General features: G+C 51.3%; 1 protein-coding gene across 4 annotated transcripts in view; it reads left to right on the forward strand.

Moving 5' to 3' along the window:
* The first annotated feature begins 2,094 nt into the window (after nucleotides 1-2,094).
* SBNO2 (strawberry notch homolog 2) overlaps nucleotides 2,095-13,236 on the forward strand; it is a 109,677-nt gene continuing 98,535 nt past the window's right edge. For 2 of the 4 annotated variants that reach the window (XM_060275328.1, XM_060275331.1), the window contains exon 1: nucleotides 6,673-6,884. The gene's annotated coding sequence lies outside the window, so the exon portion shown is untranslated. Of the gene's footprint in view, nucleotides 2,189-6,672; nucleotides 6,885-10,875; nucleotides 12,145-13,236 lie in introns of those variants that run through there. The other 2 variants (XM_060275329.1, XM_060275330.1) reach the window with 2 other exon arrangements.

The following is a 13,236-nucleotide window of genomic DNA, read 5'->3' on the forward strand; positions in this document are numbered from 1 at the left end:
CATGCAGAACCGGAGCTGCTAATGTAAATGACATATCTCAGCGTTTAGGAGAGGCAAAGGCAGGGGAGAAAGTGGTTGCGTTTAGAAAGACCTTTGTCCCATCTCCCTGGCGTTTCCTCAGCAGCTAACTTCCCTAAGAGCGAGCCTGTTGGATGAGGCCAACAACAACCCACCCAGCCCAGCATCCTGTTCTCACAGCGGCTGACCAATTCAACAGGACCTGAGCACCTCTCTGGCCGTTCCCAACAATTGATACTCGCCTCCCTATTATTGCTATTTTATCCTCACTACAACCCTGCAGGGCAGCTCAATCTGAGGGAGACTGGTCCCTCCACAAGCTTCTCTCGTGGCTGAGGATCCCAACCCTGCTCTCTTTCTTTCGGATCCCAAGCCGGCACCGGCTTGCTACTCTATGCACACCACCACTGACTCTCCCTCTCACTGCTTGTGAGTGGTGCAACCACCCATTTTATTTATTTATTTTTTTGCAGTGAATGTTGGCCTCCAGTTTGAGAATCCTGGAAAGGGCCCACACAGCTACTGGAAGGGGAAGCCGGTTCCCAGAAGGGGGTGGGGGAGGCTGGATCGATTGAGCAGGGCCTGCAGCGCAGGAGAAACCTGAGCGCTCAAGAGTCGGTGCTGGTGGTGAGAGCCTCTGCTGAGGCTGCTCCTGGGTTGGTTTGCATCTGCTGCAGCCAGCCAAATCTCCCTTTCCTCCTCTCAAGAGCCAGCCTGTCTGTCTCTCGCAAGAGGACGCCGTGTCCTGCAGAAAACATTTGACAGACAGCAGCTGCCCTGGCAGAACTGAAGGCTAGCAAGCTCAGAAGTAGCCTCCCCATATAGATTTTGGAGAACACTTTGAGAGAAGCAGTGACGTTCCTATCACCAAGAGGGCCATAGCTACCCAGGGCCGGGGGTGCCATGCGGCGTGCATGGCCCTGGCACTGAAATTTGTGGGTGCCCAGGCCCCAGGGAGTTGCGGATCCTCCAAGTGCCCCTATTTTCCAGGGGTGTCCCTGATTTAGAGAAGCCCTCCCGGTTTCCCATTTGATCCCGGAATGTCCGAGCGAAGTAAAGGTCCTTGGAAATCCAGCTTGCAGCTTCTGCTGTTCACGGAGGGAGAAGGAAGGACAGCAACCTGCTGGTTCGGATAATGCGGGGAATTTCCAAAGGCGTAGGGAGAAGGGGAAGAAAACAAAACAATCTGGGAAGTGGCTTCCCGTATGCCAATCCCTCATTCCACGACCTTAGGTCCAGTCTAATCAAACAGTGAACTGTGAAACAGACTGACTTGTACATTGCTTATGAGTATTCCAGAGTATTCCCCCTCCCTTGCTTATGAATATTCCAAACCCCTTGCCCTTTAATGTTCAGCTTCCATTAAAACCAGAGGAGCAAGTTTCTAGTCCCCATTACTTGCGGAGATGTAAGGACGGACCCTCCAAGTGTCCCTCTTTTCCTGTGACAAATTCTGGATTTACAGAAGCCGTCCCAGTTTCTGATTTTATCCCAGAATGTCCCGCTTTTCCTTAGGATGTCCCTATTTTCATCAGAGAAATGTTGGAGGGTCTGGAGTTATGTGACCCCCCCCTTCCCCCGAGCCAAGGAGATAAGTAACTATACAACCTTTAGAAGACATCTGAAGGTAGCCCAGTATAGGGAAGTAAAAAAAAAAGTTTAATGATTTATTATGTTGGAATAATAATAATTATTATGGAACAGGACGTCTCTATTTTCATTGGAAAAATGTTGGAGCATATGTAAGGAGAAGTGTGCCAGTAGGGTTCTGGCCCACACTCTCAACTGAGAGCGACAGCCTCAGAGAACCACACAGACAAAAGTCCCATGCATTATAGAATCACAGAATTGGAGAGTTGGAATGGGACCACGAGGGTCATCTCGTTCAACTCCCTGTAATGAAGAAATCTTTTGCCCAACATTTACAAAAGAGGGGATTCTAAATATTCAAATAAACAAAATAAAATAATGTCAACGATAATAAAAAAGACTATTGTTTCCTTTTGTAGGGTGAACGCTTCTGCCACTTCCTTCTGCAGCTTCAGGGCTGACAAAGGAGAAAGTGAAACTAGATATTCTGGTGAAGAAGTCTGACTTTGTGTGGAGAGTGAACGAATCCTTCTGGATCCTCAGTGCGGAAGGAGCAAGTCAGAGAAGCCCGGCTTCCCAGGTAAGGGCAGAGATCAGATTGGGGATGGTTTAAGACCCCCTAAGATGGGAAGTAGATGGGGATCTACTGAGAGGTCTCTGGAGGATCATAGTTCAGTGGCAGGACACCAGCCTGGAATGCAGAAGGATTCAGGCAGAAGGACCCGGGCATGCTTAATTTATGCAGACTCATTGTTTTTTAATATCTCTTTCAGTATGCACAACACTTTAACAACCTATTGTATAATGAAATAGATAAATAGCAGATTATAAATAATAATAAAATAGCAAATAAATAATCCATCAACAGGTTAATTTTATTTATTTCTATTCAATACTTATGGCCCACGCTTCAGTGGATGTTTTTAATCCCAGACTTGGGAAGTAATAAAAATAAATAGAGAAAAACAACAATGGTTACAAAATTTCACAAAACCACACAGACAGGTCCATTAACTGACAAATTAACCATTCTGTCCTAAGGAAAACTACAAGCATAAAAATTTAAATGTCCAATTAAACCTGGGTGAAAGACAAGCACAAGACAACGTTAAAATTCAAAAAGATTAAACAGCCAATGGCAACAATTTTAAACATATGGTTTTAAACTTATGGCAACAACATGCCTACTGCAGTTGTTATATGAATAATAATAATAATAATAATAATAATAATAATGTCAATTAATCAGTTGGAATGAATTAATCAGAATGAAATGATCAATGAACTAAGGTTTGTTTAACTATGTGGCAAGCCTGGGAAAAATTGGATGTTGATGTTGTTGTTGTTGCTGCTGTTGTAGTTTTTCTTCCTTTCTATACATTTTAAAGAACAGGCAAGCTGCGATAATCAAAACACAACTTTAATATTAAAACACAATTAAATTAAAAACAGGTTAAGGCAATTTAAAATTACAAAGTGTATTATCATTACTGACTGCTGTTGCTGTCTAGATCAAAACAATTAATAAAAAATCTCTGCACGTGTTCCTTAAGCTTCATTACGAGCTCTGTGGCCCCGCCCACTCCCCTCGACTCTGCCCCATTCAGCTTAGCTAGCTAGATAAGGGTAAGAATGATGAAACACGTCCGGATTCCATTCGACAGCCGCCACATCCCGGGTCGGGAGCTCCCTATTCTCTACGTCACTCTCCACAACAGTCGGTTATTCGTGAGACCCTGGCGTGAGACCCTGAATCGCAGGGTCGTGGGTTCGAGTCCCACGTTGGATAAAAAAAAAAGATTCCTGCTATTGGATTACTGTACAGTATTAGATTCCTGTTATTAGGTGATCTTTGGGATCTCTTTTGCAATTCTGTGACACCGCCTAAGCACCTCCCATCTGAAGCCCCGCCCCCAAGTCTATTGCCAAAGGGGCCTCTCCAACTATAGAGATGGTACGTGGTGGATCGCTGCCTAATTTTTGCGCGTCCCCGTCGGATACCGGAAGTCGTGCGTAGTCCACAGGGGGTCGTCGGGGCGGGAGGAAAAATGGCGGCCATCCTTAACTTCAGTTACCATAAGGCCTCGCAAACGGGCCTTCTGGCCGGGGCTGATGGGAGTTGGAGTTCAGCCTGCGGGCTTTTCCATGTACAGTATACAGTTGTTTGTTGTTTAGTCGTGTCCGACTCTTCGTGACCCCAAGGACTATAGCACGCTAGGCACTACTGTCTTCCACTGCCTCCCGCAGTTTGGTCAAACTAATGTTCGTAGCTTCGAGAACAGTATACAATACAGTACTTGAGTGTTATCATATAATCAGGCTTCCTCAAACTCGGCCCTCCAGATGGGTTTTTGGCCTACAACTCCCATGATCCCTAAGCTAGCAGGACCAGTGGTCAGGGATGATGGGAATTGTAGTCTCAAAAACATCTGGAGGGCTGAGTTTGAGGAAGACTGTATATAATAATGTAGAACATATTATGTCACCAGATGTCAAAGAAATAAAAAACTACTGTACAGTATCTGACTTTTAGAAGACATCTGAAGGCAGCCCTGTTTAGGGAAGCTTTTAATATTTGATGAATTATTGTATTTTAATATTTTGCTGGAGAGTGGCTAGGGAAACCCAGGCAGATGGGCAGGGTATACATAAAATATTAATATTACTACTATTATTATAGCACACGAATCTACAAAAGAGATAACACAGATATACATAACATACAAATGTAGATGAATTTTGTATCCTATCCTATATAATAATGTCCAAGATGTCCCTGCGTCCAGTTGTCCCGTGTGTCCCTGAGGTACTGCGCATGTACCCCAGATACACAGGGATTGGACAGCAGAGACTGCCCGCGCGCACTCTCCCCCCCCCTCTGCCTCCTCCAACCGCCGCTCCCGCCGGACAACGCCTCACTGCAGGGCACGTCAGGGAAGCGAGGGTGGAGGCCGGCGAAGGCCTCCTCACAACCCTCCCTGGCCCGTGAGGAGCGGCGGTTGGAGGAGGCGGGGGGGGAGAGTGCGCGCGTCCTTCCTGTCGGCGGCTGGGGGAGAGGAAGGAAGGAGAAAGCGCTCCTCCGTTCCTGTCCCCCTGCCGCCGACAGCAAGGACGGGTCCCAGGGTTCGGAGAAGCGCTGCGCACGTGCTTCTCCGAACCCTGGGAGGAGGTCTTGCTGTCGGCGGCTGCGGGAGAGGAACGGAGGAGGAGAAAGCAGCGCTTTCTCCTCCTCCGTTCCTGTCCCCCTGCCGCCGACAGCAATGACAGGTCCCAGGGTTCGGAGAAGCTCTGCGCAAGCGCTTCTCCGAACCCTGGGAGGAGGTCTTGCTGTCGGCGGCTGCGGGAGAGGAACGGAGGAGGAGAAAGCAGCTGTCCCCCTGCCGCCGACAGCAATGACAGGTCCCAGGGTTCGGAGAAGCTCTGCGCAAGCGCTTCTCCGAACCCTGGGAGGTCTCCTTGCTGTCGGCGGCTCCTTGCTGTCGGTGGTGGCAGGGGGACAGGAACAGAGGAGGAGAAAGCGCTGCTTTCTCCTCCTCCGTTCCTCTCCCCTTGCTGCCGACGCAAGCGCTTCTCCGAACCCTGGGATGTCTCCTTGCTGTCGGCGGCTGCGGGAGAGGAACGGAGGAGGAGAAAGCAGCGCTTTCTCCTCCTCTGTTCCTGTCCCCCTGCCACCGACAGCAAGGAGAGGTCCCAGGGTTCGGAGAAGCGCTGCTCAAGCGCTTCTCCGAACCCCAGGATTCTAGCGCCCGTTATTAAACGGGCTGAAAACCACTAGTATAATAATGTCCAAGATGTCCCTGCGTCCAGTTGTCCCGTGTGTCCCTGAGGTACTGCGCATGTACCCCAGATACACAGGGATTGGACAGCAGAGACTGCCCGCGCGCACTCTCCCCCCCCTCTGCCTCCTCCAACCGCCGCTCCCGCCGGACAACGCCTCACTGCAGGGCACGTCAGGGAAGCGAGGGTGGAGGCCGGCGAAGGCCTCCTCACAACCCTCCCTGGCCCGTGAGGAGCGGCGGTTGGAGGAGGCGGGGGGGGAGAGTGCGCGCGTCCTTCCTGTCGGCGGCTGGGGGAGAGGAAGGAAGGAGAAAGCGCTCCTCCGTTCCTGTCCCCCTGCCGCCGACAGCAAGGACGGGTCCCAGGGTTCGGAGAAGCGCTGCGCACGTGCTTCTCCGAACCCTGGGAGGAGGTCTTGCTGTCGGCGGCTGCGGGAGAGGAACGGAGGAGGAGAAAGCAGCGCTTTCTCCTCCTCCGTTCCTGTCCCCCTGCCGCCGACAGCAATGACAGGTCCCAGGGTTCGGAGAAGCTCTGCGCAAGCGCTTCTCCGAACCCTGGGAGGAGGTCTTGCTGTCGGCGGCTGCGGGAGAGGAACGGAGGAGGAGAAAGCAGCTGTCCCCCTGCCGCCGACAGCAATGACAGGTCCCAGGGTTCGGAGAAGCTCTGCGCAAGCGCTTCTCCGAACCCTGGGAGGTCTCCTTGCTGTCGGCGGCTCCTTGCTGTCGGTGGTGGCAGGGGGACAGGAACAGAGGAGGAGAAAGCGCTGCTTTCTCCTCCTCCGTTCCTCTCCCCTTGCTGCCGACGCAAGCGCTTCTCCGAACCCTGGGATGTCTCCTTGCTGTCGGCGGCTGCGGGAGAGGAACGGAGGAGGAGAAAGCAGCGCTTTCTCCTCCTCTGTTCCTGTCCCCCTGCCACCGACAGCAAGGAGAGGTCCCAGGGTTCGGAGAAGCGCTGCTCAAGCGCTTCTCCGAACCCCAGGATTCTAGCGCCCGTTATTAAACGGGCTGAAAACCACTAGTATATTATAAAAGGTAATAATGTAGATAAATGATATAATACAATATATATTGAAAGCGTATTGTAAAAATATCCCTGCGCGATTTTATCATTTCATATTTATTTATTTAAAAACAAAAAACAAAACAAAAAACCACAGCCCCTCCCGCCTCCTCCTAAGCAGGAGACGCAACAGCATGTCCTGAAAAGGGAGGGAGGAGTTGTTGACACGAAGCCGGAAGTGTCGTCACAGCTCGACGGCCGCTCCCTTCGCCCCATCCCTCCCGCTCCCTTTTCCGGAACGGAAGTCCGCGCCCGCCTCCTCCAAGATGGCGAACCCGGAAGTCGGCGAGAGCCCGAGCCAGCAAGCCGAGGGGAGCCGGGAACCCTGAGCTCGGGCTGAAGCGGCGGCTGCCGCCTGGCCTCGCTCCTCGCCTCCGTCCCTCCCTCCTCGCCCGCCGGACTTCACGCGTGTTAGTCGGGAGGAGGAGGGCGAAGTCAAGGTGAGAGCGACCCCCTCCCCTCCCCCTCGGCCCCTCCCCTCCAGTGACGTCAACAACGCCCCTCAACCCAGCCCCCCACCTTCCCGCTCCCTGCTCCCCTTCTATCTGCTCCCCTTTCCCTCCCTCCCAAGCCCCTCCCCTTCCTTGACGTCACTATACCCCCCTAGTTCAGCCTCCTCAACTCCCAACTTTTATCGGGTAGGGGGTGTCTGTCTTCCCCTACTTGGCCCCCCTTTCCCCAAACTCTGGTCCTCTTTGAGTGCCCATGGGGAGGCGGTTGATTGGCAGCTGGAAGGTAGCCCCCCTCTTCGTTTCCCTTCCCCCCCAAAAAACTCGTCTTATTTTGTGGGGGGAAGGTTATTCCAAGAAGTTCCAAGGAGGGAGCAATTTGGGGGTTGTGTTTTTTTGGGGGGTGGGTGGGGATATAGGGAAGCCCAAGGAGACTCCCTCTCCTCCCGCTCTTAAAGGTGGATTGGTTTTGGGTTGGTGGGGGCCTTCCTCCTAAGGCTTTCTGCTTTCTCCTAAGGCTTTCATCCTACAAAGGAGGGTGTGTGTGAGAGAGACACCCCCCCCTTTCCACTGTAACTTAATTGTCCAGGGGTCCTTTACCTTTTACCTGCCTCTTATAAAACAATCCATCCCACTTTAAACAGCCACTGCTTCCCTGCTTCCTCCCCCAAGAGAGTCGGGAACAGTAGTTTGATAAGGGTGCTGAGAGTTGTTAGACCCACTCCCCCCCCCGCGGTTCTACTTTTTCCAAAGGTCCCCGAGAAGAGGGGTGGATTGTTAAACCTTTGTAGTTTTGTGGGGGAGAGGGTCTCCTAATGGTCGTGAACTAGAGCTCCCAGAAGCTCCCTGTGGAGGAAGCTGGGACGGTTTACAGTGAAATGATACCGCTTCCATGGTTCTGGCCAGTAGATGGTGTTGTGGTGGCGGGAGGGTCAAGCAGGAGAAGTTTTATTCTGACTCTCCACAAATTTTCACTTGTTTCTGTTCACTAACCCAGTGCCCCCATGTGTTTCATTTGTGTGTGTGTTCCTTCCTGCTTCCCCTTGAGGTTCACTCCGTTTCCTCTTGCTTCTCCACAAATTGGGGGGGGGGGAGGAAGGAACAACGACTATTTGGTGATCGAGGGACCTCTGTGGAGGACTTGGGGGATAAAGCTGCTTCTTTGGAAACTGAATACCGTCGGTGCGCATTGTTACATCATATATATGTATTTTAAAAAAGCAAAGAACTCTGCTTCTACAGAGGGGTCGGGAAGCAAAAGCTTAACTAGTCTTAACTAGTCAACAACCCCTCCAGTAATTGGAATGGGAGGGGGCAACAGGCTTCCTTCAAAGAATCCTAGAATTGTAGAGTTGGAAGGGACCCCAGGGGTCATCTAATTCAACCCCCCTGGAATGCAGGAATCTGAACTTACTTCCTCCCCTCCACCCCATTTCTTTCTCCCTACTCATCCTCCAACCCCTCCTTAGACTTATTGGTCAGCGGCTGGACAGAGAGACCTTACGCACATCTTTTCTCTGAGCCCTTCCTGCCTGCGCCTCATTTTTCCCCTCCCCAGACTCCTTTATAGGGGGTCTCCTGCAGAAGGACAGAGCACCCTCTTCTCTAATGGTTCTGTCACCCTCTGCATCCTGACCTCCCTTGTCCATGCTGTGAACAAGGAGGGGGCAGATTCCCTTGGCTTCCCAGAGACTTATCGCTTCCTCTTGTTCCCAGATCGCAAGAAGTAGCCTGGGGATTTGCAGGAGAAGATAGACTTCTCTCTTCTCTTCCATGTGACTCATCCTCTTACAGTGTTCCTGTAAGCAGACCTCATAGGCCGTACTGACCCTGTCCTGGTTATCTCTGTCCTGAAGGAAGCAGTCTTGGTGCTTGGTTCCTCCTGCCCCCCCCCCATTGAGTGGTTTCTCAGCAGGGGTGTGTTCTTTATGAGGGTGGAGCAAATGCCCAAATGTCCCTTTTCCGTATGCTGGGACAGAGACCTCTCAAAATACAAGCCGTTCCTTTTTTAAATAAAAAAATCCTTGTTAAGCTTTCAATCCTCAGGCCAAAGGGTTGGAGGGGGCAGCACTTTTGCCTTTCGGGTCTTGAGGCCTGAACTGGTTAGAGATCTGAACAAGTCTCTCCCCCCCCCCCACTCCTCTGCTGAGCAGAGTTCTCACTGGGGCAGGTTCTCCTTAATGACGGCCAGCTTTCTTGGCCCCACAGAAATGGGTCTCACTGTTGGCCCGTACTTGGCCTGGCCCCGAGTTTTTGGAAGCCGGCTGGACAGGGGAAGGAGTTTGTGTTGCCCTCAAAGACTTCTGCACATGGGGCTGGCCTGCTGACTCCGAGCAGGGGAGTCCCCCTTCCGCCTGTCGCGAAGACACCACTTCTCCTTCCTTAAAGAAACACACGGCTCTTCTTTCTTGCAGCCATTCCTTCCCCTCGTCTACTTCCTTCTCCAAGAGAAGGCTGTAGCTCTCCAGCAGAGCACCTGCACTGCATGTAGAAGACAGGGCTGCCTGAAGCTGACTTAGCTCGGTGTCCTCTGCACTGATCAGCTGTGGCTTTCCAGGATTTCAGCTCAGGAGCCTTTCCCCGGCCCTCCCTGGAGATGCTGGGGATGCGAACCTGGGACCACCTTCGAGCAAAGCTCATGCTCTCCCACTCAACTGCACCTCTTGCCTCCACCTCGATAAGAGTTAGATTTTCCAGGAGGGTTTGCTCCCTGCTGTACATAGTTTTTCCTGTCATTTCTCCCCTGCCCCATGGCTCCTCATTTGAGATCCTTTTTTGTTTCTTCCCCCTTTTTTGAAAGGTGCGGTGATTAATTGGTTGGAAATCTCCAATGAATTAGCACCCCTGTAGTAAGCCCAGCTGTTTCATTTCCTGGAGCGCCTTCCTTAAAAGGAGCCCACAACACCCCCTCAGGGCCAAGGGTGTGGCCAAGCCCAGTTAGCAGCCTGGTGCCCTGAAGGCAGCTGGCTCGGGTGTGGCAGGTCAGCTCTTTCAAACACTGGTTTGCTGTGCCAGGGACACCAGGCGTGCCACAAACTCCTGACCTCTTCTCGGGCTGTTGCGACATGCTTTGGCATCTGCGTGGCCCAGATTTTGAAACGGGGGCCCACTGACATTCCTGTGTTGCAGGGGTCCCTTCCAATGCTTTGATTCTGTGACGCTGCCCCGGTTTTGCCTTCCAGCCTGGAAGGCTTAAGCTTGCTCTGCTCCCTTACAGCCAAGCCGTGCGGACAGCATTAGGAGGCACAGGAATATAGAAAGCTACAGATGAATTGTAAACAGGTTATAACGTTGGCAGGATTATTGTAATAACCTATGAATAAATGAACAAACTAAATTAATTTGGATATTAATTTGGATATTGGGTATTAAGTAAATTGTGGCAGTGAGTCCCTTAAGCTAATTATGTTTAGTCTGAAGATGTACTTTTGCCTCTTCTTGTTCACCGAGCCTCTTTCCTGGAACGTTTTCTTTCCTTCTGAGTTGCCTTGTATATATTGTTCTTCCTCTATTTTAGGGGGTTGGACTAGAATAGAATCATAGAATCATAGAGTTGGAAGAGACCACAAGGGCCATCCAGTCCAACCCCCTGCCAAGCAGGAAACACCTTCAAAGCATTCCTGACATATGGCCATCAAGCCTCTGCTTAAAGACCTCCAAAGAAGGAGACTCCACCACACTCCTTGGCAGCAAATTCCACTGCCAAACAGCTCTTACTGTCAGGAAGTTCTTCCTGATGTTTAGGTGGAATCTTCTTTCTTGTAGTTTGAATCCATTGCTCCTTGATGACCCTTGATACCCCTTTCCAGCTCTGCAATTCTATCATTCTGTGAGGTCAGGTTCTGTGAGGTGCATGGTTCTCCGTTTACAATCCATGCACGGGGGAGACACCAAAGGGGGCTGTCCCTTTGGAGGTGGAAGCCAGCCCACATTATAGTCTTAATGGGGATGGTGTTATAACGGGGGTGGAGTGGGTATTGTTTATTTGGGGTGGGGGTGTTTTAAATTGTTCTTAAGTGTTACTACAGTCATACCTTGGTTTTTGAACAACTTAGTTCTCGAAGGTTTTCGCTCCCAAATGCTGCAAACCTCCCAGAAGTGAGTGTTCCGGTTTGCGAACGTTCTTTGGAACCTGAATGTCCGGCGGGGCTTCCGCAGCTTCCGATTGGCTGCAGGATGTTCCTGCAGCCAATCAGAAGCCGTGCTTTGGTTTCCTAACGTTTTGGAAGTCGAGCGGACTTCCGGAATGGATTCCGTTCGACTTCCGAGGTACGACTGTATTTTGCATTTTTTTGGTTCTCTAAGACTATACTACTACATCCTACTACTACATATACTACATCCTTTTAAATGTGTTTGTGGGAGGGGGTTTGTTGTTGTTTTTCGTTTTGACCATTTGCTTGTGTTTCGAACCACTCAGAGGTCTTGTGATGAAGGGTAGTAAATAAATCTTAATAATATCCTCCAAACAACCCTGCGAGGTAGGTTAGGCCGAGCGTAGGAAGTTGACCAAGGATTGCCCAGTGAGCAGAGTGGGATTGGAACTTGGGACCTCTGGGGCTATCATAAATGCTGGTGGGTGTTTCTGAGCCTGCGCCCTTGCTTCGACATGAAGGAACTTGCAGTCAGCCTCCACGTAGCCAGGATTAGGCGCTGGGGTCCCTGTGGCTTCTCGTCAGGCTTGAACCCATCGTGCGTCGTCTTTAGAAAATCAAGTCATCACCTCTTATCTGACTCTTCTCCCTGCGAGGGTTTTACGTCACTGTCAGCAAAACCAGCAAATCTGGCTCTGTTCAGCCCTAGGGCAGGGCACGGAGAAACCCTGGATTTTTCAGCAAACGAGGCATGCCTTTTTTCTCTTGCCGGAGGGAGGCCTTCTCTGCACGACACGGGAACTGAGTTTACTTTAGGTTTCTTTTCTTCATGGCACAGGGAGCCGAGTGCCTAGCTGCTGACATCTCCCCCGGAAGGTTTTGTTGCAAAGGAATAATTGAGGCTCGGGAGGTGTGCGGAGGGGGACTACTTTGAAGGCGGGTCAGGTGTGTTGAATGTTGACTTTGGCAAGGAGGCCCCGATACGCTTGGGAGAAGCTCTGAGCTGCCTGTCCCAACAGAAAATCAGGTTCCAGGAGGAGCGGCACGCGGGAAGGGATCCCTTGCGCCGTCGGGGCTCGCGGATCTGGGCGGCTGCGGGGATGTTTGGGCTCGGCGCGGCTTTCGTGAAACGGCCGGAGCAACCTAGGAAACAGACGGTATGCAGTTTTCTTTCAGATCCTGGCATGGTTTAGGACTACCTGGTGGCAGGTTCTGGGTGTTCATCGCCAGCTTTCAGAATGTGGGGGACTCACCTGGGAACCTTTTCCGATGGGAACATAGGATGCCACTTGCTGTCAAGCCAGAGCCGTTTGGTCCATTTAGTTCAGTATTGCCTGCCCTGACTGGCAGCGGCTCGCCAGGGCTTTATGCAGCAGGTTCCCCCCCCCCCAGCCCTCCCGGGAAATTGAACCCTGGACTTTCTGCATTCAAAGCAGGTGGCCTGCCACAGAGCTATAGAACGAAGCCAGACTCCAGTCCTTGTGGCTTTGAATGAAATAAATAGGAATGTAGGAGACTGTCCTATCTCCCAAAGGAGAATCATAGAATTGTGGCGCTGGGAGGGGCCCCAGGGGTCATCCACTCCAACCCCCTGCAATGCAGGAATCTTTTGCTCAACATGGAGCTCGAACCCAGGGCCCTGGGATTAAGAATCTCATGTTCTTAATCTCATGGTACATCCAGCTCAGAAACATCTGTACTGACGGGATGCGACTCTCCATGGTTTCAGGCTAGGGACCTGCATTTATATATGTGTTACATCCTGTTGGCATCTGTCAGTCTCAAGAGACAATGGTGCACACCTCCGGGGGTGAAGTCAAACAGCTGTGCTAGCAGCAATGACATGACCTCCCTGTATTAATTGCACGCTGCCCACCTGACTCTGTCGTGGATACTTTAGTTGAGATTCCTGCATTGCAGGATGTTCGACCAGACGAACCTCGGGGTTCCCTTCCAACTCCACAATTCTATGGTTCTGTGATTCTCATTCTCTGGCTTCATCCTGCTCCGGTTGCTGCAGCGACAGTATTTGCAACCGGAGCTCGAACGATGGAAAAGTCGAGGAAGGGGTGGCGTGACAAAAGTCTGCAGAGTCATGTAGGGCAGAGCTCGCCGCCATCCAGTGAAGCTGAGTGTTGGGTGATTCAAGATGGGATATAAAAAGAAGTCTTCTTCATGCAGCACGGAATTAAATTCTGGAACGCTCTCCTGCGGGAGGCAGCTGATGACCACCAACCAGGATGGCTTTA

This window comes from Zootoca vivipara, chromosome 6 (genome assembly GCF_963506605.1).
Source record: "Zootoca vivipara chromosome 6, rZooViv1.1, whole genome shotgun sequence".
NCBI lineage: Eukaryota > Metazoa > Chordata > Lepidosauria > Squamata > Lacertidae > Zootoca > Zootoca vivipara.